At 47.8% G+C, this 27594-nt stretch overlaps 1 protein-coding gene and 1 long non-coding RNA gene across 2 annotated transcripts in view; one reads left to right on the top strand and one right to left on the bottom strand.

Moving 5' to 3' along the window:
* The window catches only part of LOC119399704 (heparan sulfate glucosamine 3-O-sulfotransferase 2-like), a 145322-nt gene that overhangs the window by 16923 nt on the left and 100805 nt on the right, over positions 1-27594 (top strand). The gene's annotated exons all lie outside the window — the stretch shown is intronic.
* Positions 9516-25651, bottom strand: LOC119399705 (uncharacterized). The gene is made up of 3 exons (XR_005184934.2): positions 25552-25651; positions 11708-11805; positions 9516-9795 (listed from the first exon to the last, which is right to left on the bottom strand). It is a non-coding gene; the product is annotated as an uncharacterized LOC119399705 (long non-coding RNA).

The raw sequence follows: 27594 nt of genomic DNA, 5'->3' as shown, positions 1-27594 counted from the left end.
TTTATTTTTAAATAGGTTTTTTGAATATTCAGATAACTCGAATCAAGTGTTCGACCGAAAGGAATTAGAAGAGAAGCAAGTTTCACTCCTTGCTCATGCCACTAAAAATAAACCAATAAAATAATTGAAAAGTTGAATCAGCAGTGCGCCGTGACACAACGCGCTGCTCTAGGAGGTAAGATTGCCTGCCTGCGCTGTTCTGCAGGTCATTGTATTGAACCTTCTTTAAAACGGAAGAGAATGTGTGTATACCTGGAATGATGGATCGTTTACTACCCTTGTTTGGCGAGGGCAAATGTATGGCCACGGCTCGCACGTTACACCTCATATTGAAAGCTAGAATGCATTCTCACTTTCTTGTTTGGTTGCGGTAACAAAGTTTAAGATTGGACTAGTTGGTAATCCATCTTCAACAATCGGCACATAACGGACAAGGGACAAGAAAGCGAACCGAGACAAGCGCTTGTCTCAGTTCCCTTTCTTGTCCTTTGTCCGATCTGCGCTGGTTGTTGAAGATCGTTTACAGTGCTCGACTGCCGACCCGAAGGTCCCGGGATCGAGTCCTGTCCGCGGCTGCCGCGAGGAGGATATAGCGCCTGTAGGAAGGGCAAGGAAGGCGAGAAAGGAACTACTCTCTCGTCTTTGAACTCGGAGCGGTGTAGAGGCCCTTTAACGATTTGTAGTTCTGTAACCTAATGTTTAAGGTGTCCTATCAATCGTCAGAAATGCGTAGCAATACTTATTAATGAGGTTGTTGAGGAAGGATTGGTTTGATGTGACTTGCGCCGCAGTTGCTGTAGCGTAAAACACGGTATGTTCGTTAAAGCACTACGTCGAAGAGAGACTTCCGCAGTTTGAGCGAATACCGTTCTCTGTGTGGAACTGTTAGATGGTACGTGGTTTCCGCAATGGGGGTCGGACGTGGTATATACAAACGTTGCGTCTACTTTGAAGTTGGTTTATTTCGCGCACGAGATGTGTATTTTTTTGGGAAGGTGGGATGAAAGCTACGTACATGCAGCTTGACTGGCCCCACCTCCCAGTACCCAGCAGCGGACACTTTAGCAGAAGTAAAGCCTGTACATCAAGATCATTTGAGTTGCAAAACAAGGTTGTTAAAAATTATCGGACACTTTAGGAAAAAAAATAGAAACATGGACACAAACTGCAACAGTAATATTTGTTGAAAAATACACATAGTAGGAAGACTACGTGCAATATGTATCCAAGTGGAGCCAAACATGCGCTGTTAACAAGCATTACTATGCTTAACAACATGCTCCGTTGGGCTAGTTGGTGCAAAGCTACTTGAAGGACGTGGCGCAACATTACGAATGAGACGAAAGAATGGACAGAAAGAGCGGCGACTGACAACTATTATTTTTTGGAGTGCTTACAACAAGAAGACATTTAAGACATGCGCAGACCGTAGCATTAACTGCAAGTTCAGGGAAAGCAGGGCAAGGAGCAAAACGAGCTCTGCGCATATTTTCAGTGCTGTTACATAGGGAAATCAATAGTTTTGTAGTGCCCGGTTGTGTCCTGCATTTTGTGCCTTGTTCTGCTTTCCCTGCACCTGCGGTTATTCACTAGGTCTGCGCGTGTCTACAGTGACTTTCTATTGTGAGTATTTCTGAAAAACAATATTAGTTGTGAGTCGGCGCTGTTTTCGTCTCCACTTTCTTCCTCTTCCTAACGCAGTGCCACGTCCTTCAAGTAGCTAGTATGCATGTCAGTAAGACTACACAGGTTTCCTAGTAGACCAAATGTTGACACAACGTTGCCGCAACATTGACAAAGTTTCTTCATCGTTGTGGCAACATTGCGTGCTATTAGGGTTTTAGTGCACACGTGCTCAACAGGAGTGAAACAATCTAGATGAACAGTGGGATGCAGGGTGTAGCGTGTAGTGAGCCACTGGCGATATGCGCCAGCACACGCTTCCATCATTCTAAGGAGATGATCTTTAAAGTGTTGTCCATTTGCCTACGTAATAAAATGGAGATGCACTCCCAAAGCGCCTCCCATCGATCTGCCGTGTGCATGTGATGTGGGCACATTCGTTCGGGTGTCTTTCCTGCGCGTTTCACTGCTTGCATCGATTCGACTACGCGGCCTAGCTGTTGAGCTATAAAAAGGCTCAACTGCAGTTTTGTAGCCAGGAGAGGGCTTATAGGTCTTCACCTCGCGCCCCCCTCTCCCCTATAGGAGCGTTTATCGAGCTGTCAGGCATGTGCCGCCTATCAGCGAAACGAACCGCATGCACCAGAATTCATGCCAGAATTTTTTCCACGCATCTCACATCACGCCACAAGGTCTCACAACGTCATCAGAGCCCAACTACCAGCCGTGCGGCTTTGCAAAAGATTGCTTCCATACACTGATGGCGGTTCTACAAACGGGCATTCTGGTGACGAAAGCACATAGGTTGTCTTCTGATTTATTACACGTTCTTGCTAGAGTGGTAGACTTACAGCGCGAGGATATAACGACAAGAAATAAGCCGACACACAGTGCAGTGTATCGTCTCCCTTCTTGTAGATGTGTGCTGCCGATGTAAATTGGCCGTCATGGACGGACCCAAGCTCTACGTTTGCTAGAGTAGTCTCACCGTCCATTATGCATTGGCCTAAGATGGCTCGGAGGTGAAAGCGATCTTATTTTTCCTTCGAAGTAAACTGTATCCTAAGGTTGGGTCCATCTAAAGTCTTATCCGACTGTAGAACAATGACAAACCGCGGCATCAAAAGAAAAGTACACTTTTGCGTCATGAGTGAATGTTACCCTTGTGCAGGTCCCGATCGCCAGCCGTACCACGCGCTCCACGGTCTTCCGCCATGGAAGCATTTGCGACGGCCTTGGAAGCATGGTATACTGGCGGTGCCACGGCACACTTTTACTTCGATCGAGCTACGTTGGAGATTGCGGCGGCTGCGAGCCTGTACGGATACGGAGGCTTTGACGCTAGGAAATGCTGCAAGATCGCTATGAGCAGGGCGAGGCAGAGCGAGCGAAGCGAAACAGAATTCATGGACGACCTGAGGGCGATGATCACCATGTACCTCTTCCGTGGCACCAACCTTAGCACGATACGTGCAGAGATGTGTGATGGTGGCAAGGTCTTTCTTGACATACTGACAACAATGTACGAGCTGCGGTCTGGAAACCAGCCGAATAATGGACTCACGCTAGCGAGAATCAGTCTCACATTCGGCACCTTGACTGTTACCAAAGCCATAGAGTGGAAGGACCACCTTCCTGTGCCGCACACTTGGATGAATATCATGGTGCCAAACTACCCCGCCGCCATGATGACGACGGCTTTCTCCGGCCTCATACCTCAAGGTGAAGCCTACTCGTCAAACATTAGAGATGCTCACTACCTATATCTTACAGAGTTGATGAAGTTTACCGATCCTCACATGCGGCACAAGCCGAACTGGCAGGTCGTCGCCAGCTTCAAGGGACCCGCCTCGGCGGCACCAGATAACTGCCCGTTGGATAAGACAGAATGTGTGGAGTTGATGGAAAAGTGGGGTATTCTGGTGGGTGGAGTCTGCTCCGGGCCTGTGACCAAAGCAGCCGAGCGCTTTCGGGAGTACATACAACCTTGTTTGGAAGGCTCTTGATGCCGTGAACCCGACTGATGCTAGGTTTGAACCATGTCTTCATTTGTTTTACAATTAACGACGTGTGTAAATAGATACCACTAATGCCACGGAGCCTACATTTTACTCTTTTTCATTGAGATTCGCCATAAATAAAGATTTTTGAACTTATCAATCTATGTACATCTGTTTCATGTTGTCCCTACTGTCTGATTCAGAGTCAGATTGATATTTACAGCTGAGGGGTTCGCTCTATGCCCGGCTGGTGCTGAAGCCTAGCTCTGCTTCCAGCCGCACACGTGTTAACGTACACGTTTTAACGTCGCCTTCTCGTAGCGCGAGTAAATGCAGCTACGACGGTTTCGGGCGAATAAGACAAGCCAAGGGAACAAAAAAACACTTTATTTCTGCGCTAGCAATAACGCGAAAGCGTCACTAAGAGGGATAGACCGCCCTATAGTAAAATAATATACTACAACATTTCAGATGTTCTATTCGAATGCTCTGTTGTGGGATCCAACCGGATTGTTTCGCAATGATATGCAGCACACCAACCAAGACAGGGCGATTTTGTTTATATGTACGGTTTTATGCAAGGCTATGTGTTTCGCGTCTGTTTCGTCTGGGGCAAAGAACTGTAAATGAGAACAACTTTGTAATGTACAAGGACGTGTTCATAGTCTAGTTCAATAGTACATGTGGTTATGCGGGACCTGGCGGTAGCCACAAGAATAGGGAGCTGCTTAAAGTTCACACAGATTGATTAGATTAGTTTGTTAGAAATGTGAAGGACACGTGTTCTTTACGCTAAGGCAGAGACATCGGCTCTCATTGTGGGGACCAAGACTGTTCCACGCAGTCAAGGCCTTTGAGACCAGAGAGGAGGACCTCGCTGCTTTTGACCAGCGTGGCTCATAGGAAAATTACTTAGGTAATAATTTGAATATATTAAATGCATTTCTTAGCGAAGACACTTTGGCCGCTTCTATCTATCTATCTATCTATCTATCTATCTATCTATCTATCTATCTATCTATCTATCTATCTATCTATCTATCTATCTATCTATCTATCTATCTATCTATCTATCTATCTATCTATCTATCTATCTATCTATCTATCTATCTATCTATCTATCTATCTATCTATCTATCTATCTATCTATCTATCTATCTATCTATCTATCTATCTATCTATCTATCTATCTATCTATCTATCTGTCTGTCTGTCTGTCTGTCTGTCTGTCTGTCTGTCTGTCTGTCTGTCTGTCTGTCTGTCTGTCTGTCTGTCTGTCTGTCTGTCTGTCTGTCTGTCTGTCTGTCTGTCTGTCTGTCTGTCTGTGTCCGCCTGTGTCTCGGCGCTCTCCTGGTCGTCTCCATAACTTGTAATATACCAAAATTCGCATACCAAGGAATCAATGTATGACGAACACGATTCACTGGTCATGGCATGAATAACGCAATACGCCTGACGCGTTTGTCATGAAACCCTTTCCATCAGTCACGTGTCGTATACCCCCCAGAGCACAGTTCATGTTATGCGTGTATGTGCCACAGGTGATTCATAGTCTCGCAGGACTGAATGTTGGGCTAGCTGGTGACACACAATAGGCAGTCCCGTCCGTGTGCGCGCTGTTTTTGCCTATCATAGTCTCGATCAACACAGTAACCGCCAACATACACATTGAAACGCAAGGCAAGTGAGGGAGCTGAAGGCGGAACTCCCCTGAAAGACGCCCGACTGCCAACCACTCGTCCTCGTGTTCCGCTAGAATGACGCAATGTTCTCTTCATTTCTTATGAGGCTAGGCGATGGCGTCGTGCTGACCGAGTATGACGTCAGATTAGTTGAGAGACGATTTTGACACGCGAAAAAGCCGCCGCTAAGTGCCCTGACGGCACCGGGCTATACTACTGCAATGCTGACGTCGGCCGTTGTAACGGCCGTTGCCTCGACGCTGCGGACAACGTGTTATGTCATCACGCATGCGATAACATAACTGGCTATAAGAGTGAGCAGGTAGACAGGGATGCCCTAACCAAGGTGGCCAAGATGAACACAAGCGACGTGGGTGGCCTACCAGCCTCAATTTACCTGAGCATCGGCAAGCAGTACATGATCACGGCTAGCATCGAAGTAAGCGGCGGCCTCGTTAATGAAAACAGGGGACCTTGTGGTACATCGAGCTGATGAACACCTCAGCCTCTTGCGACTGTGGCGTGAATTTCCAACGTCCACGGTAGGCATTGTCGTCTCAGCCAGGATGAAGCATATCACTACCGCACACCCCTCAATAAAATTGAAATGGGTGGCCGTGGTCATGCAAACCACCATAACCACGATATACGCGAGAAAAATATCTCATTTAACAGGACACAGTTTCCGCTTGCGGAAGCAAACGCCATAACTACATATATGTCACAAAGGACCACATACGCCCAGGCAGTCTACGGATACGAAAAGCGTCAACCACTGAAGTTGGTCTACGTAGCACTTTCCAGTGCTACCACCCTCGACGGCCTGCACCTCACCAACGCAAAAGGTGACTTCAGGTTCCGACATGTCGCCGTCTCCATCGAAAGAGTTCGTCGATGACATGGCCAGGCTAGCAAACAGGCCTCTAGACATTGTCTTGGACGGGGCTACCTTCTTCATTCGATGCCACAACCACAACGCTCATTTCAGGCTCACCGCTCTCAAAGTACAGTCTGTGCACGCGCACGTGCACCACCTCGAAAAAGACGCTATGCTCACAGAAACGGGCTTGTTAGGACTTTCCGAAGCCTGGAGCGATGAGCCCAGTGTGTCGACCACAACAAGCGGCTTCATTACAAGTGTGGAGGCGTGGGCATATATAAGAACACGGCGATGCGTAACTTCAAGGTAGGCAGCACCTCACTGCGCTGGCCACCAGACACAGAACACACACACAGACAAGCAAAGGAATCGGCGAGGTCTGCGTTGCGCACGTCAATTGCAATATCAAAGACATTCCGCTCACCGCCATCTACTTGAGAACTCTCAAGAACCCCTTCCACACATGCACACGGGTTCGTGAAATGCGCGTGCGTTCTTCATCATAACGGACAAGTATAAGCACTACATATCAGCCTACCGCATCTGGTGTTGTTAATACCCATGTTGCTGTTAGCAATTTTACGCAACTCTAAACAACTGGTTATATAACACATGTGGGACTGTTCAACATATACGCGTGAGCGTACCATATGCATATGTCTTTAGCGTCATTTCGTAAAGTTTAGCACAATGTAAAAAAATACGCCGGAGTCACCTTTCCGCCGCATGCTCCGCATAACATCGACTCCCATTGTACGTGGGATCTGCCGAATTTTTGGACAGATATGATCATGAGACGGGCAACACCGAGCTCAATTTGAGTGAACGGCGCTGTGTTCAAATTCTACGCAGCATTGTAGGAAGCCTACGCTGACAGCTTATGAGGGAGCATCGAACCCCAGTCGTCCTATTAACGCGTCGCGCCTGGATGACGTCTGTGCGACATTACGCCACCTTGCATCGACAAACAAAGATAATTGTTCTTTTGTTAAATTTTCGTGTTTAAATTTATGGAAACTTGAACGAAGCTTGCATTGAACGCGCAGAGAAGCATCTGCTTGCGGGTAGACGATCGTACCTGTGAAATCCGAGCTAACCGATCATCTCGCTAAGCCGCCATCTTGTTTGTACAGCAAAGTAGCCTGCATCGTACTTGTCTCCGATGCTGTCTTCTCGAAGCTAGCTATTTTACCGGCTACGCGAGAATTGTAATGCGACTTACAATGACCGCTGTCTGCTTAGCTGTCTATTTAGTCGTCTACGGCTAAAAGTATTGGAACACCCCATAGATTGACGGAAATCGTAAATTCGAAAATGCGTGATCTTGAGAATCCGAGAGCTTTTTAGCTTCTTGATAGGGTCGCTTCTGCGAAAGTATGCGTTGTTTGATTTTATTGCAAGCCTTCGCGCATCTGCTATTCAGAAAAAAGACAATAATGCAGGTGTTCTGAGTGATGTGACACGCTTCCGCGATTTCTCTTGGCCTTTTGACCTGAATTCACTTGTATCTTACGCTAGAGCCGCTCTCAAGACCATGCTTCAGTACTTCCTGACGCTCGTCATATGAGTTATTGTGGGTAGTTAGCCAAGAGCAAGAATCATCGGCAAAAGAACAACTTCGTGAATTCGGCTCCTGGTCCATAATGCATAGCGTTTCATTACGTGTACCGCGGCCTGAGCCACCCATTGTCGTTGTTTCAAGGTAGTGAGTTGAACGACATCGGTCCACGCCACGTGTGCCTTAGATTCATAATTTTTTGTAGCTTTTTGCTGACATGCTCCAGATTTTTAAACTTCTAAGAAAGAAGTTCTCTTCATAGTGGTGCGAGAGCTTTGAATTCACATTGACTTGCCTGTATACCTTGGGGTCGGGAATGGGTCTTGTACAATATTTTCAGCTTTCTCAGCCGAGCACATTTTTTTTTGCCACATGCCTGCTCATACAGCGATTTTTCCGTGCGTGAAATAAGCCAACTGTGAGCGTGCTCAGGTTGTCCGATATTTTGTTTGCCGTCCTTCGTTCGCACAAGGCGTCACAAGTTCTTTTACGTAAGTACTTCCTGCCATTGGCGTCGCATACGCAAACGATCAAGTATTTTATGCGCTTCTTACTTTGGGGCCTCTAGTAGTGAGGTGGTGAAAACGCGCGTACTTGTGTTGTTGCACGAAGTCAGAACTTAACGGTGCTATAGCGGAAGAAAGATTAGTCATGAACTGGGGGCAATCTGCTCGGGTCTCATGACCCATTGCTCCTAGTGCCGATAAAACAGTTTCACGACTGTCGATAAAACAGTTTCACGACCCGGCGACTCACAAAACACCACGTATTTGTATGCAAACGATGTCGACACAAACGTTGACAATGCCAGTTGTGACACACAGTTGTCACACGTATAGGCGCACAACGCTGGTTGAAATATGGCGGTGTGTGTCTCTTCCTACCCTCTCGATGTCTTTGTTTCACCAGTGCAATGTTTCACAGAATTCGCGCTTATGAAGACAGAGATGACAATAGTGAAAGCGAGGTAATTGGTGCCACCACGAAAGAGAACTGCGTCGCAGACACAGGACGTACGCCGCATGAGAGGTGGGCTACTCTGCAGCCGTTTCGAGTTCCATTCGGCTGCGCTCGGCGGACGGCGCTCTAGTGGCACGTGTAAAGCGGCAGCGAGCTCTTGGAGCCACATAGGGTAACTCTAAAACCTAATCACAATGATAGGCTATTTAGAAAGCCGTCAGTCCTTCTAGTGTAGATGCCGAGTCATTGTGACTGTGTACCTGGAATAGTACGGAATTTTTGAAAACGTACGAGAGGCAGGGGGAAAGATCAATGTATAGTCACGTGAAACTATAGAAGTCTCCAACATCTACTCCTCAAAGGCGGATGTACACAAGACTGCACCAATGAGCACGCACTCCAGACTGACGTCATCAGCAGGACGGCCAGTGGCCCCTTCGGAGAACATAGCTCAGCGCATGAGCGGGACTATTTTTGCAGTCGTGCATGCGATCGGCTGCCAGGCTTCGGTTAACTGGGCGGGGCGTCTCCGGACTTCTCGAGTTGTAAACGACTACATATAGCATTAAAACTCAGGGTTACACTTTTTATTATCCTAATATGAGCTCTGCGACAAATGACATCTATTTATGCTTTCTTGCCGCGCTTAAAGAAATGTGAATGCCGGCCTAGTGCACTTTTCAGTCTTCAGGAGCATTGCTGCACACGCGCAATTTAGCTGTGAAAGTTGCAAAAGCGTTTGTCCACGAGAAGAGGACTATGTGAGGACCGGATGACTTCTGGAAGCAAGGCCGATGGGCACAAAGAAGGTGCGCTATCGCTGACATGCAGCGCGGGCGCTTTATTCGTCAAAGCGATAAGCCTAAATTGGTAAGAAATTGGCGTGCCGAGACGAAAAGTATCGCAAGCATCAGGCCGCACGATGGTCTTCGTCGTTACTACCGCGGGGCAGATGTGACTCCGACGCCTTGTTGGGCGAGGGTGCAACTATTGAGGCCCTCCTCCGAAGCCCAGGGTGATCGGTCAGACGTGGCCTGTAGACGCCAAGGTCGTCCTCTGTCCGGTCCTCTCTTCCTCGCCAAGAATTTCTACCTGCATTGTGTTGCGACCAATGTCAAACTGATGGGATAACGAGGGGCGAAGTCATTACAGAGTAAAGACAGACAGAAAACCGCACTCGCAGAGAACAAGCTGTAATTGCTGTAATAATAATATTTGGGGTTTTGCTAAGGTTTAGCGCTGGGCTAGTTGGCACAGCATAGTTTGATGTGTTTCCTTCGCGAGCAACACGAACGATGTAAAAACGAAGCGCACAGCGCTAAATTTTCATCTGGCTTTATTTTCCTGCTTGCAGCTATATAAATCCGCTTCTTAGCAGGAAAGGAAGCAATAACAAAGCAGATGAGGCACACGAAACTGCAGCCAGTGGAAGACAACCTATCGTCGATATCACATACTTTGCGATGGAAGGGCACATTCCTTGCTCAAAAGAGCAAAAGAAGCTAACGAACGTCTTGACACACTTGTCATGACGTTCGAAATTTTTTGGGTTTCAAATATTCCACGCACGATTCTATTCCTGTTCCTTGAAAGTACACGTGTACGATTACAATAAGGTCGGCAACCACAGTGATGTTATTACATGGCAAAATCACGATATGATAACGAGGCGTACCGCAGTGAAGGGCTCCCGAAATTTCGACCATCTAGTGTTCTTTAACTTGCACTGACATCACACCAGTACATGGATTTCTACCATTTCGCCTCCATCGAAATTAAACCGCCGCGGCGTGGATCGAATCCGCGACTTTTGGGTCAGCAGCCGAGTACCGTAACCACTGTGCCACCGAGGCGGACATGTGGCTCCAGCCCTGAGAGATTGAGACGCGACAGTTGTAGGACTGAGTGATGCACGTGCCCGCGTTTCCACCGTCTTCAGTTGGTGTCACATCGTCGTAATTCTCGTTCGAAGACTTGAATACGAGCCAACATCACCTTTCGCGGCCAAATTCATGGCTACATGGCGCGGTTATACCGAGCTACTGCGAGTACCAGTCGTAATTCTAAAAGTTTTGATGTAGCGATTAAATCCGTAGTCACTCTATCAAGATATGCGATAACATCGTTGGATAGAGATTAAATAAAAACATTGTTGCGGTTATAGCAGCGGATAGCCTGCATTATGCAAGATTAACCTGCATCCATACTTATTTTGCCTATATTAGTTGAAACATAGACCCTTGTATGCTTGCCACCAGGGTTCGCTTGCCATCAACCGCTGCGTCATCAAATCCTCAGACTCTATCCTGGTCACACGTCGACATCTGGTAGTTATGGCAAACACCTCGTATTTACTCTAAATGCGGGTGGGTGCGAGAATAATGTGGTCTCTAGCGTAGTTTGCTACAATATTTTTTTGAAGGGGACTCTGGCGCTGCGATTATTCAGCCACCATAAGAATGATGGGTAGTACATGGATTTGCCTAGTCTTTTTGCTTTCGGATTCGAACCGACTTGTAGCTTTGTTTATTGTTGCGATTTGGCTTTTGTTTCGGATAAAAGAATGGCTGGTTCTGAACTTCGCGAGCTGATTTAAGGTGGTCAGCCAAAAAGGGTCAAGACAGTGAAATTGGACTGTTGACCCTTTGCTGAAGTTCGTCTTGCGACAAAGCGGCTGCAGGCCCCACGGAGCCACACGGAGCCAAAAGAACGAAGTTTCGGCAAACCAATCTACTATCCAGCTTTCTTGTACTGGCTGATGCGCCGTGCGTTGCAACTCGCGTAGACACTGGCGTGAGATTTACCTCTAGGGTACTATTGTAAAACTCTACCGTCCGTAAGACCCATAGGAGTGAGGTCTCGCGTTGGCTGTAACGGAACAAGCAACCACGTTTTCAGCAGTGGAACGTCGCACACACTCGAGCAATGTGGCGAGCACAGCGACCCATCGATCGTGACAGTTCTGTATTAGTGAGTTGTCGCGAACCGCGACTCAGAAGCTCACCTGCCATCGCGTAGGCAAACATGACGGCCAGGGTGAAGATGGCCAGGAGGCCTAGCACCACCGCGCCGTACACCATGAAGTTCACCAAGGGATTGTTTCTGAGGAAAAAAAATAATTAAGAATTATTTAGGCAAAACAGTAAAAAGCGAGCCCTATAAAACGAGCTCGGCAACACACTTTGCTGCCCGATAGGCAACACTGTGAAATGCGGTGGCGATAGTGGCTATTCGATCGACAAAGAAGTCCAACAGTGCATACATATCCCTTTGACACGCTATGTACACCACTTGTTTTTCCAATTTGTAACGACTAGGGGCTCAGAGACAGCAAGTTACATTGAGCTTTGGATGAAATGAACCTCCTGCATAAAAATTCGGCAGATCCGACGTAACGTGGGAGTCGATGTTATGCGAAGCCTGCGGCGGGAAGGTGACCGTGGCGTAATTTTTTTTACTGAGCGAAACGTTACAAAATGACACTAAAGATTTGCATAAATTTTATAAGCACACATATATGTTGAAGAGCCGCATGTGTTAGATAAGTAGTTGTTTACAGTTGAGTAACACTGCCAACGGCAATGTGGGTAACATCAGAAGCGGTAAGCTGATATGTAGTGGTTATACTTCTCCCTTATGATGGAGAGCGGACGCACGTTTCAGGAACCCGTGTGCACGTGTGGAAGGAGTTGTTGACATTTCCTGAAGGTCATCATCACCGTGATCAGTGCACAACAACAGCTGGTCATGACTTGTTATCGGATCCGGTCGTGATCGCAGTGACGAGGGGTCCATGTGTAGTGAAGTATAAGGTATAGTACAGCTGTTTAAATTCGTGGATGCCTCGGTCATTTGGTCGACAAATTGTCTGTCGATAGAGCCGGCGACATGTCGGAACCTGATGGCACCCTTCCGTTGGTGAGGTATAGGCCGTCGAGTCTGGTAGGCCTGGACAACGCTACGTAGATCAACATCAGTGGATGGCGCATGTCGTATTCGTAGACTACCTGGGTGTATGTGGCCTACGTAGCCAAGTCTACAAATCGGCTGTCAGTCAATCTGGCATCCTCATCGGTCAGCATAAGGCCATTGCCCAGTCTCGTAAGGAATGAAGCGGACACTGCGTCGTGCTGGCGGACTAAGTGCACTTTACTGTGCGGTGATGTGAATATCATACGTAACCTTCGTTAGTGTATCCCTCCGGGATCGAGCAATGCATCAATATAGCTTGCTGCATCATACGAACCGAAATGTAATGTTTATTAGACTGCTGAAAAAGCGGAGGCAACACTGGAATCACAGACGTTAATCTAATATGACGCCTGTAGCGTAGGAGTACACATCGTAGGAATATCATGTGGTGTTTATTGCTTTCTTGCAAAATTAGATAGCAAGCACCACAATCACAACTGACGTTGCACCTATATTACGCCTGCATAGGCTGCTTTTCCAAACCAGTTTATAGATCTGGCGTGGCTCTGTGGTAGAACACCTGATTGCCATGCAGAATGCTTGGGTTCGATTCCTCCTGGTTGCCTGATTTTCATTCTTTCCATTCGTGGGGTCAAAGCTGGCGACGTCGGTTTTTCTTAACGCTCTCGCACTTAAGTTACCAATGTATGTTCTGGCCGTTCCTAGGTAGATATTGTTACGAGGCATTGTGGATGAGCACGCCGTTGGAGACGAAGAGACGAGGAAGAAGCGGGTATGCCGCGCGAGATGCTGGCAGCCATTCGGTGGCACAGTTGCTTGTAAATATTGTAAATATACTTGCTGCTGTCTCTCTCGTGTATTCGTCATCCCCGTGACAATTTGGTGGAGGTGCGGGGTAGAAGAACCGCTGTACAACGGAGCTCCGCAGTGGTCGTCGACTCGGAGTTTCCAGGATGGAAGACGAGACCGATGCTATGACTACTCCTGCATCGGCCACGACAACGCGTGCACCGGCCCCGGCAACGCCTGCACCGGCCACAACGCCGCCAACGTACGTGTTGACGCATCCGAAAAACCCTGGGACGTTCTGCGGTACGGATGAAGTCGACGTCGAAGATTGGATTGCTGACTATGAGCGTACCAGTGCTCTCAATCGTTATGACCCGACTCTCATGCTGGCCAACGTGCTCTTCTACTTGAAAGGCACGGCAAAGGTATGGTACGAGAACCATGAGGAGGAGATCGGAAGTTGGGACACATTTAAGCGAAAACTGTGCGACTTGTTTGGAAAGCCCATGGGTCGAAAGGCAGCCGCAAAGAAAGAGCTATCCACCCGTGCTCAGACGTCCACTGAACCCTACATATCGTACATTCAGGACGTGCTGGCTCTTTGTCGTAAAGTCGACAGCGACATGTCGGAGTCGGACAAGGTTGGCCACGTGCTGAAGGGTATCGCGGACGACGCGTTCAATCTATTACTGTGCCGGAATTGTGCGACCGTCGACGAAATCATTGAATGCCGGCGTTTTGAACAGGCCAAAAGCCGACGTATTGCAAAGCCATTTTCTCGGCTGCCAAACACAGCTGCGACGTCTTCATGCGAAGATGGACTGACCTCTCATCTGCAGTCGTCACCGGCATCCGATATTACACGAATCATCCGTCGGGAAATCGAAGCAATTGCACCTGCTCTTCCCAACAACGGTCACGTTGATTCGCACCTGCCCTCAGTTGCCCTCGTCCAGTCAATTGTGCGGGAGGAACTCGGCAATTTGGGCTTCGCTGTCTGCGCCGTTGCTCAGTCCCGGACATCTGACGTTCGCCCAAGATCGCCGCCTCGCCCCAGGTCGCCGCCCCAGGAACAACGGTTTTCTCCACGGTCTCGTAATCCGGCTGAATGGCGAACTGCAGATGATCGGCCGATCTGCTTCAACTGCCGCCGTATAGGTCACGTCGCACGACATTGCAACAACCGTTGGTCTTCGCCTTTAAGAACCCGGTATGCCACTGCTAGCCCCGCCGACAGCTACCGCCGTTCCCAGCCTCCTGAGCCGTACCACGATAACTACCGCCGTTCCCAGCCTTTCGAGCCATACAACGCCGATGCCACTGCTACGCCGCACAGCCGCTCGCCGTCGCCCCGAGGTCACCAGTCCCGTTTGCCGCCAGCGCGTCGCCCGTCGTCTCCGTCTCCTCTACGACGACGTCCGACCTCGCCGCTCAATCTTCGACAGGGAAACTAAGAGATGCAGCTCTTAGAGGTGATGCTGCATCTTCTAATTCCACCTCAAATCCTCTTCTTGTACTGCCGACACGACGAAATTTGATCGACGTTGACGTTGACGGCCTGGCTGTTTCCGCACTTGTTGATACTGGGGCGCATATTTCCGTGATGAGTGCTCGTCTTCGTCGCCGCCTGAAGAAAGTGCTTACTCCGGCTGCTCCTGGTATGATTCGTGTCGCCGACGGAAGAAGTCCTGCCGTTATAGGAATGTGCACAGCACGCATCACGATCGCCGATCACCACACATCTGTTTTGTTTGCTGTTCTTGAGCAGTGCCCAAATGACCTCATTCTCGGATTGGATTTCTTGTCTACTCACGCCGCCCTCATTGACTGTGCAACCGGCGTTCTTCAACTTGAACTGCCTCGGCTTGCTGACGGCGCAGCTTCACCGCCAAGCCACTTGTGCTCTGTGGATTATGTTCGGCTGTCACCGCAAGCCGCCACGTGTGTGGCCTTGACATCACCACCTCTTCCCGACGGCGACTACATAGTGTCCCCATTAGTTGACGTGCTGTTGGCCCGGAATGTTGCTGTGCCGCATACCCTCGTGAATGTCGTCGACAACTACGTACAGCTCCCTCTCCTCAACTTCAGTAACTCGACCCAAGTTCTCCCGCAAGGCATTTCGTTGGCCAACATATCAGCACTTGATGCGTGTAACATCGTGGCATTAGACGCAGGAGAGTGCTCGTCCGGTGTTGCAGCCAGCTCAGCAAGCGCACCCCCCGACGAAATCGCGAAAATGATTGCGCCTGATCTTCTACCGCGTCAAGCAGCGCAACTTCGCCATGTTTTAACGACCTATAAGGATATCTTCGATTTCGATGAGCGCCCTTTAGGTCAAACGTCATTCGTACGGCATCAAATACATACCGGCGATGCTAGTCCTGTCAGACGGCGGCCATATCGTGTATCCCATTCCGAACGCCAGGTCATACAACGAGAAGTCGATAAGATGCTCTCAAAAGGCGTCATTGAGGCCTCCTCAAGTCCATGGGCGTCACCTGTCGTCTTGGTCAAAAAGAAGGATGGCAGCTGGAGATTTTGCGTCGACTATCGTGCCTTGAACAAGATAACCCGCAAAGACGTATACCCGCTACCACGAATCGACGACGCCCTTGACTGTCTTCATGGTGCGAGATACTTCTCATCCATAGACCTGCGCTCGGGTTACTGGCAGATTTCTGTCGACGAGTTCGACCGAGAAAAAACTGCCTTCGTCACACCGGACGGCCTCTATCAGTTCAAGGTTATGCCTTTTGGGCTGTGCAACGCCCCGGCGACGTTCGAACGCATGATGGACTCTCTCCTCCGTGGCTATAAATGGTCAATCTGTCTCTGCTACCTCGACGATGTCATTGTCTTTTCACCAACGTTTGAGAGTCATCTAACTCGTTTGTCGACCATTCTTGCTGTTTTTCGTCGAGCGGGACTCCAGCTGAACTCCAAAAAGTGCAATTTCGGCCGGCAACAAATCACTGTGCTTGGTCATCTTGTAAGTGCTACTGGTGTACAACCTGACCCTGACAAGATTAGCGCCGTCACGCACTTCCCTCTGCCTTCTTCTACTAAAGATGTTCGGAGCTTTGTTGGCTTATGCTCATACTTCCGACGCTTTATACGCAATTTCGCCACCATTGCCCGACCGCTCACTGACCTTCTAAAGAAAGACGTCCCCTTCTCGTGGGGCCAGGACCAGGCGGCTGCATTCTCGACGCTGATCAACTTGCTCACTTCACCACCAATACTGGCCCACTTTGACCCGTCCGCGACTACGGAGGTTCGCACAGATGCCAGTGGGCATGGAATCGGCGCCGTCCTCGCCCAACACCAGGGGGGCCAAACACGTGTGATTGCATACGCCAGCCGCCTTCTCTCCACATCTGAGCGGAACTATTCGATCACGGAGCGCGAATGTCTTGCGTTGGTCTGGGCTGTCGCAAAATTTCGCCCCTACTTGTATGGCCGTGAGTTCTCAGTTATTACCGACCACCACGCTCTCTGTTGGCTGTCATCACTCAAGGACCCAACTGGTCGCCTTGGTCGCTGGGCTCTACGTCTCCAGGAGTATGCCTTCGACGTAATTTACAAATCGGGCAGGCTGCACCAAGACGCCGATTGTCTCTCGCGTCATCCGGTGGACCCTGCTATCCTCGCTGACCATGACAATGATTCTTGTGTACTCGCCATATCTGATTTGTGCGACATCGGCGCAGAACAGCGTCGGGATGCAACCCTCAAGATGGTCATCCACCAAGTCTCCTCGGGACGTTCCGACCCTTCTCTCCGCCAGTATGTCCTACGCAATGACATTCTGTATCGCCGCAGCATGAAGCCTGATGGTCCAGAACTTTTGTTAGTTATTCCCCGACACCTGCGTGCAACCATTCTTCAACATCTCCATGATGCTCCGACTGCGGGACACCTGGGCGTTTCACGCACCTATGACCGCGTGCGGCAGCTGTTCTTTTGGCCTGGCCTTTATCGTTCTGTGCGACGATATGTCGCTGCTTGCGAGCACTGTCAGCGGCGCAAACGTCCTGCTCTTCCTCAGGCCGGCCTGCTTAAACCTATTGACATTCCATCCGAACCATTCTTCCGCGTCGGTCTCGACTTGCTCGGACCTTTTCCTACGTCCGTGTCCGGTAACAAATGGATTGCTGTCGCAACTGACTATGCGACCAGGTATGCCATAACACGGGCCTTGCCAACTAGCTGCGCTACAGACGTCGCGGACTTTCTGCTCAATGACGTCATTCTTCGACACGGTGCTCCGCGCCAGCTTCTTACGGATCGGGGCCGCTGCTTCCTCGCAAGAGTCATCGACGAAATACTCCGTAGCTGCTCTACCGAACATCAACTTACTACAGCCTACCATCCGCAGACTAACGGTCTTACCGAGCGCCTCAACCGTACTCTCACGGATATGTTGTCAATGTACGTCTCTGCTGACCACCGTGATTGGGACGCAACCCTACCCTATGTTACTTTTGCCTATAATTCGTCGAGGCATGACACCGCCGGCTATTCGCCGTTCTTTCTTCTGTACGGCCGCCATCCTACGTTGCCCTTCGAAACGCTCCTCCCTTCTGATACCATCGTACCAAGCGTGTATGCTCAGGACGTCGCTTCTCGCGCCCGCGAGGCTCGCCGAGTCGCCCACGCCAGGCTCTGTGATTCCCAGGTCTCGCAAAAAGCGCGCTACGATAACCGGCACCGCGACGTCGACTACCCGCCCGAATCTCTTGTCCTACTCTGGACGCCGTATCGACGCGAAGGCTTGTGCGAGAAGCTTCTCCTTCGATACACAGGGCCCTACAAAGTTCTCCGCAAGGTCACTGACGTTGACTACCTCATCACTCCCGTCCATCCGCTCTCGTCTTCTCCTACACCACCTACTGATGTCGTTCATGTGTCGCGCCTCAAACGCTACTACACTCCCAGTGCTGAATGACTTAGGAGGCGCCGTGACGGCGCTCCGTCCGCCGGGGGTGATGTTACGAGGCATTGTGGATGAGCACGCCGTTGGAGACGAAGAGACGAGGAAGAAGCGGGTATGCCGCGCGAGATGCTGGCAGCCATTCGGTGGCACAGTTGCTTGTAAATATTGTAAATATACTTGCTGCTGTCTCTCTCGTGTATTCGTCATCCCCGTGACAATATAAACTGTCAATCACCCGAGGCGCATATCCGTACACCGCGGCCCGTGGTAAACGGGTATGTGCCACACGTGTTTGGAGGAAGGGGTTTGACGACGTACGCGACAGGATTTTCACGTTATTCATGTCATGACCCGACAGTCATATTTGTAAAATTCTCTTACCCTCACATGCCAATTTTGGTCTACACCAAGTTAAGGAGGCGATCATCAGAGCAACCAGACGTAGGCGGCTAGATACATAGATAGATACGTAGATAGAAACGCTCAAGGTGCCAAAGGTTCGCTAAGAAATGCTTCGCATTTAATAAGTTTGTCTTCATTTAACTTCATTTTGCAATGCACTGTTGTACACGACCAGTTTGCTGAAGGCACTTACTGTTCGACGTGCCCTTTCCGGAGAGCCACGTCAGAACTATAATATCTCTTTGCTCCGAATGGACATACCCGAAAACCAACTTGCACATTATTTCTGGCGCAAGATTTAATTCTATTAATGCGAAAACGAAGCATCAGTGACTTCACAATAAAAAGATATTTAATTACAAGTGAATACGAATAATTACTATAACCCACATAAATTAATTTTGTTGCATTATACTGTCGAGTGCCTTGAAGTAACGCTGTAGCGATCTGACGTATTTACAGACAGTTCTTCATAGGTGGCGTCTGAAAGGGTAATGGATGCAGCATGTAACCTATGCATACATGTTTAAAAAAATTTGTAGCGCGCACAAAAGACGGAGACTCACAGAAATTTGCAATAGAGTGAACTTGGGCGTGTTGGTTAAGCATGATGAACCACACAGCGCGAGTAAACAACGGGGACACAGGAAGGGAACGCACACAGCGCTGACTTACAAAAAAAAGGGTTGTAAGTCAGCGCTGTGTGTGTTCCCTTCCTGTGTCCCCGTTGTTTACTCGCGCTGTGTGGTTCATCGACTCACAGAAAGAAGGTACAAACGAGCGCTTACTCACAGCTGATTTATTTTTTTGAAAGCGACTAAACATATAAGCACATATAATCATCACAAATCATGCGCAGAGCTAGTCATGAGGCATATGAGCAGAATACAAAACATTAACCACAATTATAAAAAGACATTCCTTTATCAGTAAGCGTCACCGATGGTTGACTGATACACTTTTTTCCACGCCTTCTTATATGGAACGCTTCCGTGACTTCACATGTAAGTTTATCACTGTGAGCGAACGAGAAGTATGTGACACTGAAAACAGGATTACAATGACATGATTTGCAATGATTGGACAAGTGAAAAAAAGGGTTCTTTCCCCAGAAAACTTTTATGTTCTTTCCATCAGTGCTTTTCCGACTTCAAACGAACGCCAACCCGTGTCCCCTTGCAGTGCGTCATTTTTTTTTAAATGCGAAGCATTTCTTAGCGAACTTCTGCGACTTTGAGCGTATCTATCTATCTATCTATCTATCTATCTATCTATCTATCTATCTATCTATCTATCTATCTATCTATCTATCTATCTATCTATCTATCTATCTATCTATCTATCTATCTATCTATCTAGCCGCCTACGACTTTGTGCTCTCGTGGCCGTTTCGTTAATCGGATGTATACCAAAATTGGTGTGTCATAACATGGCCTTATTACGTACATAAATGACAGGTCATATCATGAAAATCATGACACGCATGTCATGAACAGCATGATTTAAATTCCACGGCCGTTGGGCTCCCTGGCCGTTCCGTTAATCGGATGTATACCAATATTGGTGTGTCATAACATGGCCTTATCGCGAACATAAACGACAGGTCATATCATGAAAATCATGACACGCATGTCATGACCAGCATGATTTACATTCCACGGCCTTTGGGCTCTTGCGGCCGTTCCGTTAATCTCACATATACCAAAATTGGTACGGCGTGACAAGAGTTCATGACGAACATAATGACAAGTCCTAACATGCAAATCATGACGCGCATATCATGTGCAGCATGATTTACATGACATGGTCTCGGGGCGCTCGCGGCCATTTAAATGAAGGGATACATACGAAAACTGGTATGACGAGACATTTCTGTATGACGAACATAACTGACACGTGGTAACATGAAAATCATGGAATGCATGTCATGTATGACATGATTTACATGCCACGCTCATGGCTCACTCGCTGCCGTTTCGCTAGATTGATATACACCAAAATTGGTATTGTGCGATGTGACTTTATGAAGAACGTGAATAACAGGTGGTAGCACGAAAACCATGATATCCATGACATGTATGTCATGATTTACATGGCACGCTCATGGTGCATTCGCGTCCGTTTCGTTTGCGTGATATACACCAAAACTGGTGTTACGCGACACGACTGTATGACGAACGTAAGTGAGACGTGGTAACATGAAAATCATGACATGCAAGTCATGTACGCCCTGATTTACATGCCACGCTCATGATAAGCTAGCGGCAGTTTCAGTAGATTGATATACACCAAAATTGGTATTGCGCGATGTGACTGTATGAAGAACATGAATGACAGTTGGTAAGATGAAAACCATGACATGCGTGTCATGTATGTCATGATTTAATTGCCACGCTCATGATGCATTCGCGGCCGCTTCGCTAGCTCGATGTACACCAAAATTGCTATTGCGCGAAGCGACTGTACGGCGACGGTAAATGAGACGTGGTAACATGAAAATCATGACATGCATGACATGCACGACATGATTTACATGTCATGCTCATGACGCACTCGTGCCGTTTCGCTTTCTTGACACACCAAAATTGGTATTGCGCGACGCGACTGCATGACGAACGTAAATGAGAGGTGGTAACATGGAAATCATGACATGCAGGTTACGTATGTCATGATTTACATGCCGCGCTCATTGTGCATTCCCGGCCGTTTCGCTAGCTGGGTATACACCAAAATTGGTATTGCGCGACGCCACTGTATGACGAACGTAAATGAAAGGTGGTAATATGATAATCATGACATGCATGAAATGTACGACATGATTTACATGTCATGCTCATGGCGCACTCGTGGCCCTTTCGCTAGATTGATATGCACCAAAATTGGTATTGCGCGATGTGACTGTATGAAGAATATGAATAACAGGTGGTAACATGAAAACTATGACATGCATGCCATGTATGTCGTTATGCCACGCTCATGGTGCATTCGCGGCCGTTTCGATAGCTTGATATACACCAAAACTGGTATTGCGCGATGTGACTGTATGATGAACATTAGTGACAGGTGGTAACATGAAAAACCATAATATTCATGTCATGTATGGCATGATTTACATGCTCTACTCATGGTGCACTCGCGGCCATTTCGCTCCTTTGATATACACCAAAATTGGTATTGCGCGATGTGACTGTATGACGAACATAAATGAGAGGTCTTAACATGCGAATCATGGTATGCATGTCATGTACGGTATGATTTACATGCCACTGTCGTGGTGCGCTTCCGGCCGTTCTGTTAACGTGATATATACCAAAATTGGTATGGCATGACACGAGTGCGTGATGAACATAAACGACAGGTCATGAATTTATATACCAGAATATGCGTTTCATTGGCATATTGTACACTAGATTGTTCATGCATGCGTGCATGGCAAACATGCGATATATGGTGGACTAGATGCCATGGCATGAATGATTTCATTTGGCTCAAAGACAAACAAGGCGATGTATGCAGCTCTTTGCTGGCTGCTTCGCATTACATCGATTCCCACAGTGCGTGGGATCTGCCGAATTTTTTCCTGTGAGTCCTCAATGCTGTCACTCGACCGATGATTACTGGCTAACTTCTAACCCCGGTGAAACCCGGGATTGGAAGCACAGAGTTGCTTTCGGCAATATTGGCGCTGTTACCATTACTGCTTTTCAAATTGCACGCGTTTTTTATCCATATGCATCGTAAATCCAAAATTCTCGCAAGAACGCGGAACTTCTGCGGATGGGGTGGGGCCGACCGAGTAAAATATATATAAAATATGAAATGACTTTAGTTGAAATGGAATCCTTGCCGCCTTGTGTACATGCAAAACACAACTCGAGAATGCCAAGCACCAGGTTTTTCCTCCTAGTCCTCACAAATGGGCGAGTAGTGTGTTAAGCAACGCTATTTCCGTTGCTAATAAAAATACGTCAGCTATGGTGTGGTATAAGCACCGATCTACTTACGTGTCACTTGAGGTGCGGCCTGCAAAATGACCATACCTGTAAACAGCTGACGTGGTTGCGCCGGGCGAGACAACGCAGTAGCTAGCCTTGGAACTCTCGCACATTACCCACGCCTAGAGCTCACAATGTCATCATAGAGCGTGAGGGATTCATTTACAAATGACGCACAGGAATCTTTAGTGCCAAGCCACTAGTGTAGAGGGAAACTATTATGTGCAACGCGCAGCGTCATGTACAATGCAGGTATGCCTATGCTTTGTGCCTTGCTTTTCAGTAGCGCTTTCCTTTTAAATGCGCAAAACTTTAGGAGCCCGGCTTGTCGTCTATCCGCTGTCTCATGTTGTATGATCCCGCAGTGGTCAATACAGTACTAAAATTAGGCTAAAAATGTTCAAAACCAATGCATAATACACTAATGAGGTCTGAAACAATCGAGACTACAGAAATAACTACAAAATAATCGAAACAATTTGCCTAAAATTGCGAAAAACGCTTATAAAAGATCCAGCTGATACCCACGCCGAGCAAGAGAGGGCACGACTGCCTCCGCAAGCGCGTGATTGCCGAGGCGGTGGCAAGCGCGCGATTGCCGGGAATCGCTGGTTGCCTGCGCTACGCACTTCCTCAAGTTTCACGATAGTGGAGCTGCATTAAGTGCAGTATTTCGAGCTACACCAAGACGGTGCACATGAACATCATGAGCGCTGGATTAGAGCAGAATTAGAGCTACATTAAGCGCTGGATTTACGTTCTTTTCTTCTCGGTTCATGTGACACGATTGTTGTCTTCATTTTTGTTGTGCATGAGCAGTTTATTCTGTACTCTATGCTACACATTCCTTCTTACAGCCTTATCTGGAGGCTAGCAATACTGTGTAAATAAAATAACAAATAAATGCAAGATAGAATATAACCCAGGTAATCTGCCGTCGCAGCGTGTTCGTAGTCAAAAGGGCCGTGTTCATGTTGGCTTTTGTACTTGGGATGAATCTTCGAGCTACGAAACGTAACTGGACCTTACTAGTGCAGCTCTCGCTGAGAGTTTTACTTTTGTGCGAGATGCCTGTTTAAACAAGACAACACATGCCATGGTGGCGTAGGGCCTATTTATGCTCAAGCTGCATTGCCGTCCCACACCGGACATCCAGCCCATTTCACATTGGCCTCTCGCCCCCTCTCTCACTGGGAGGAGCCAGTGAGAGAGGCGAAAGCCTTATATGTTGTCGTTGAGGCGGAAGCCTTAGATGCCTCATAAAGAAATCAATATTTACTGTCGGCGGCGTCGGCGTCAACACGAGTGAATCATCACGTGATTACGTAACCATATGACGTCTCCACGAAGTCACAGATAACCGAAATTTGTGACGTCATCCTAACGTCACACATTCAGATGAGGTGCAGAAAGCTAGCAATGCCTCGAATCATGGAAGCTGTGCAAAACTTGTTATGCATAGAAAGCTTTCGGAGGTGGGGGAGGATCATTACATAGGCTGAGAAGAAAAAGAAAAAAAAACAAGAATGTGGCTTTCGTCTTCGAGTCATCTTCGGCGAATGCATAAGATACCTTGTCGATTTTTTGGTAGCCTTTTACAGCGAAAGCTGTTATGAGATCATTTCAGCGGCCGTTTCTGCCGCCGTAGTTGTCCGCCGCCGGTGTGCGTACCACTATCGCTCTAAATAAGAAAAAACGAAATAAGAAAAAAATTCCAGGATGGAATGAGGGTCGAACCTGGGTCCTCTGCGTGGGAGCCCAGTATAAAACCTCTGGGCCATGCCGGTACTTGACACTGCTTTGCAAAAAGGTCCTATACAGGCTTCATGTCGGGAAGGAACCACATTAACATATGCAATATAGCGTGGTAGAAGAGTAAAATAAGCACCAAGCATTGCACAACGAGAATTCTGTAACCAGGCGTCACACAATGCGAATTGCGCAACGCGCAGGCTGTTGAATGCTTCCAACCCATTACAAAGGGCTCCGCCATAATTCTTCATCGTCATCAGGCACAGCATCAAAAAAGCGCATAATGCCTTACATGCGTTTAGCAGGTACCACGGCTCTCAGTAGAATGACGAAAAATGGCATAGTGCCTATATACGTCCCTACTTCTCAAACATTACAATTATATAGCGTAGTGGGTTCCTCGCAAGTGCACTTGTATTAGTTGCCAAGGAAGCCATAAGCGCATGGTCTATTTCCTCACGGTCTCAATAAAGTTCTTCGCCCCCCCCCCTCTCTCCCACGTCAACGTATGTTATACAGCATGGCGGGAGAGGGAAATAGCGACCGGGCGTCACCCAATGCAAATTACATAACTGGTCGGCCGTTTATAGCTTCCAACCCATTATACTCGCTTCTCCGCAGCATGACGAATATTGGCTTAGTATGTGCTTCCCAACTTCACAAAAATTGTGATTTATGGCGTAGTGGGTACCATGCTAGTGTACTTGTATTAGTAACCCTAAGAGAGGATACAACGGGCTCTAGACACGCCGCTCTTCCAGCTTTCGCTGTGACTGTGCTGCGGTTTCAGCGCAGGCCTGGCGTTTTTTGAGGATATACCGAGAAGCTATCATTTTACACCTACTCTAAGCTACCACTTACGAACAGAACTCAAATGGCTTCAGTTCTGTACAACTTCAGTGGATGGGAAAAGTTTCAGAACATACATAAAAAATTTATTCTCTGTTGCGTTACAGCCTTCGAAGTTTGGCACAAAATGTGGGGAGTTTCCGACTCCTCGGTAGTCATACAACCCTACAAATGATTCCGACCACTCACCTTGAGTTTTATTGGCGCGACTTTTTCTCGTGGTATTGTAGGGCGCTGGCTGGGGAGGAGGAGGAAGGTCTTGAGGAGGGGGAGGAGGTGGTGGAGGTGGAGGAGGCGGGGGAGGAGCGTAGTAGAAGTAGGGCGCGTAGTTGCCTCGGTCGTCTGGAGCCACGGGCGGCGGCGAAAAGTAGTTCGCGAAAGCGGTCTCATCTGCGACATGCGAATAGTCAGTAGTAAACCGCTTGAACTGAATGTCACGTTGTTTTGACAGTCAGAGACAGAACTACTTATTGGCCGAACTTGTGCCTAGCGAAGCATAATCCACTAATCGAAAATTGATATGTGCGAGCATAGGTTTGTCTTTTTTTTTATAATAAAGTCTTCCTTCATTTCAAAACATTTTTCACACCTCTGAACTAGGAATTTACGCCCTCATAACAATGTTCCGAACCTTATTCAGCATGTCGGCGTACCGCATGCTTCACTTTATCATCAGGAGCAATTTTTTCACTTTGAAGCTCTTTCTGTAGCCTGAAGAAGAGGTAGTTGCGACTTGCTGCCATGTTTGGGCTGCAGTGTCTGGTCGATATCCCGGAAGCCATAGACCTTCGAAGCCAGAGATGTAGTTGAAGCAGGCGGACGCCATGATCAAAATCCATCACCTCTTCTCCTTCATCGCATCGTGCAGTTCATGTAAACTCGCGCGCCGAGTTGAAAGTCTTACGCAGGCCTCGTAATTTTTGGCGCTGTGTGCCTGAGGCGGCCATTTTGAATCGCTGTGAGTTGTAGATGTCAAGCCCGAAAATTGTATGATCACCCGTATCTTCACCAATCCTATTCGAAGTCCATTCCAAGAATAGCAACAGCCCCAATTACAAACACTCGGTTCAACAAATTTTCGCCAATGCAGAAGCATTCTAACAGATTTTATTGCGCTCGCAATTCCGAACTGGAACTCTCTATACGAATTTGTGGGCGAGGCCGCTATTTTTGATGATACCCTCGAACTACATTGGTGCTGTCAGATATCGTCTTAGCAAAATTTCTTGGAATATTTGTCCGGGTAATAGTACTGCCAATTATTCCTGTGCTGCTCTCCTTTTTCGTTGTATCTCCTGTTTGATCCATGTTGGCGTGATGTATAGTGAAATAAATAAATAAATGCGCTAGACGTAGAAACCTTGTTAAAAGCAATCGATGCAAACATCACAGTGAGTCAGAAGAATCTGGTTTCGCAGCTTTTTCTAGAAACCTATCAGAATGGCTGACTGGGTGAGTTGGCGGTCCATCATACTTTAAATACAAGCGCGGTACTACACTTAACACAAGAAGACATCAACAAGAGCATACTACAGACTTAAAGTTTATTTGGAAAGTAATGACATATATATACCGACAGAGGAAGTTTCCGGAACATTCGAGAGGAGAACGCAAACGATAAAAATACAAGCGAAAAAATAAAAATAACTGCCAAAGCTTGCCAAAGTGTGAATTGCCTTGTAGGAAATAGTGAACTCCTGCGGCATGTGCCGCTTTCCAAGAACGCGAGCTTCTTATCTGAGGGGACCTTTGAGGGTTCACCCACAAAATACAGGTGGCCATGCACAATGCTTGCAGTACAACTGATTGATAAAGAACAAGACGACCGCACAAGATTCAATGTTGAAGCTGCAAGCATTGCGCGTGACCACCTGTCTCGTGTGGGTAAACCCTCAAAGGCCCTCTCAGATAAGAAGCTTCTGTTTTTGTAAAGCGGCACATGCACAGGAGTTCACTATTTCCTACAAGGCAATTCACACTTTGGCAAGCTGTGGCAGTTATTTTTATTTTCTCCCTTGTATATTTATCGTTTTGGTTCTACACTCGGATGTTGTTGCGGAATGTTTATCTGTCGGCATACATATTCCATTGCTTTGCAAATAAACTTTGTTTTTAGTATGCGCTTGTTCCTCTCTTCTTGTGTCCCGTATAGTTACGCGCTCGTATTTCAAGTATTTTCTAGAAATCTCTTTCGATTTCCTGTCCCAGGGAGTGTATGTCTGATGGCGTCAC

The sequence above is a fragment of the Rhipicephalus sanguineus genome, chromosome 7 (genome assembly GCF_013339695.2).
Source record: "Rhipicephalus sanguineus isolate Rsan-2018 chromosome 7, BIME_Rsan_1.4, whole genome shotgun sequence".
Taxonomy (NCBI): domain Eukaryota; kingdom Metazoa; phylum Arthropoda; class Arachnida; order Ixodida; family Ixodidae; genus Rhipicephalus; species Rhipicephalus sanguineus.
The sequence above is the reverse complement of the archived record's forward strand: the minus strand, read 5'-3'. Positions and strand labels throughout refer to the sequence as shown.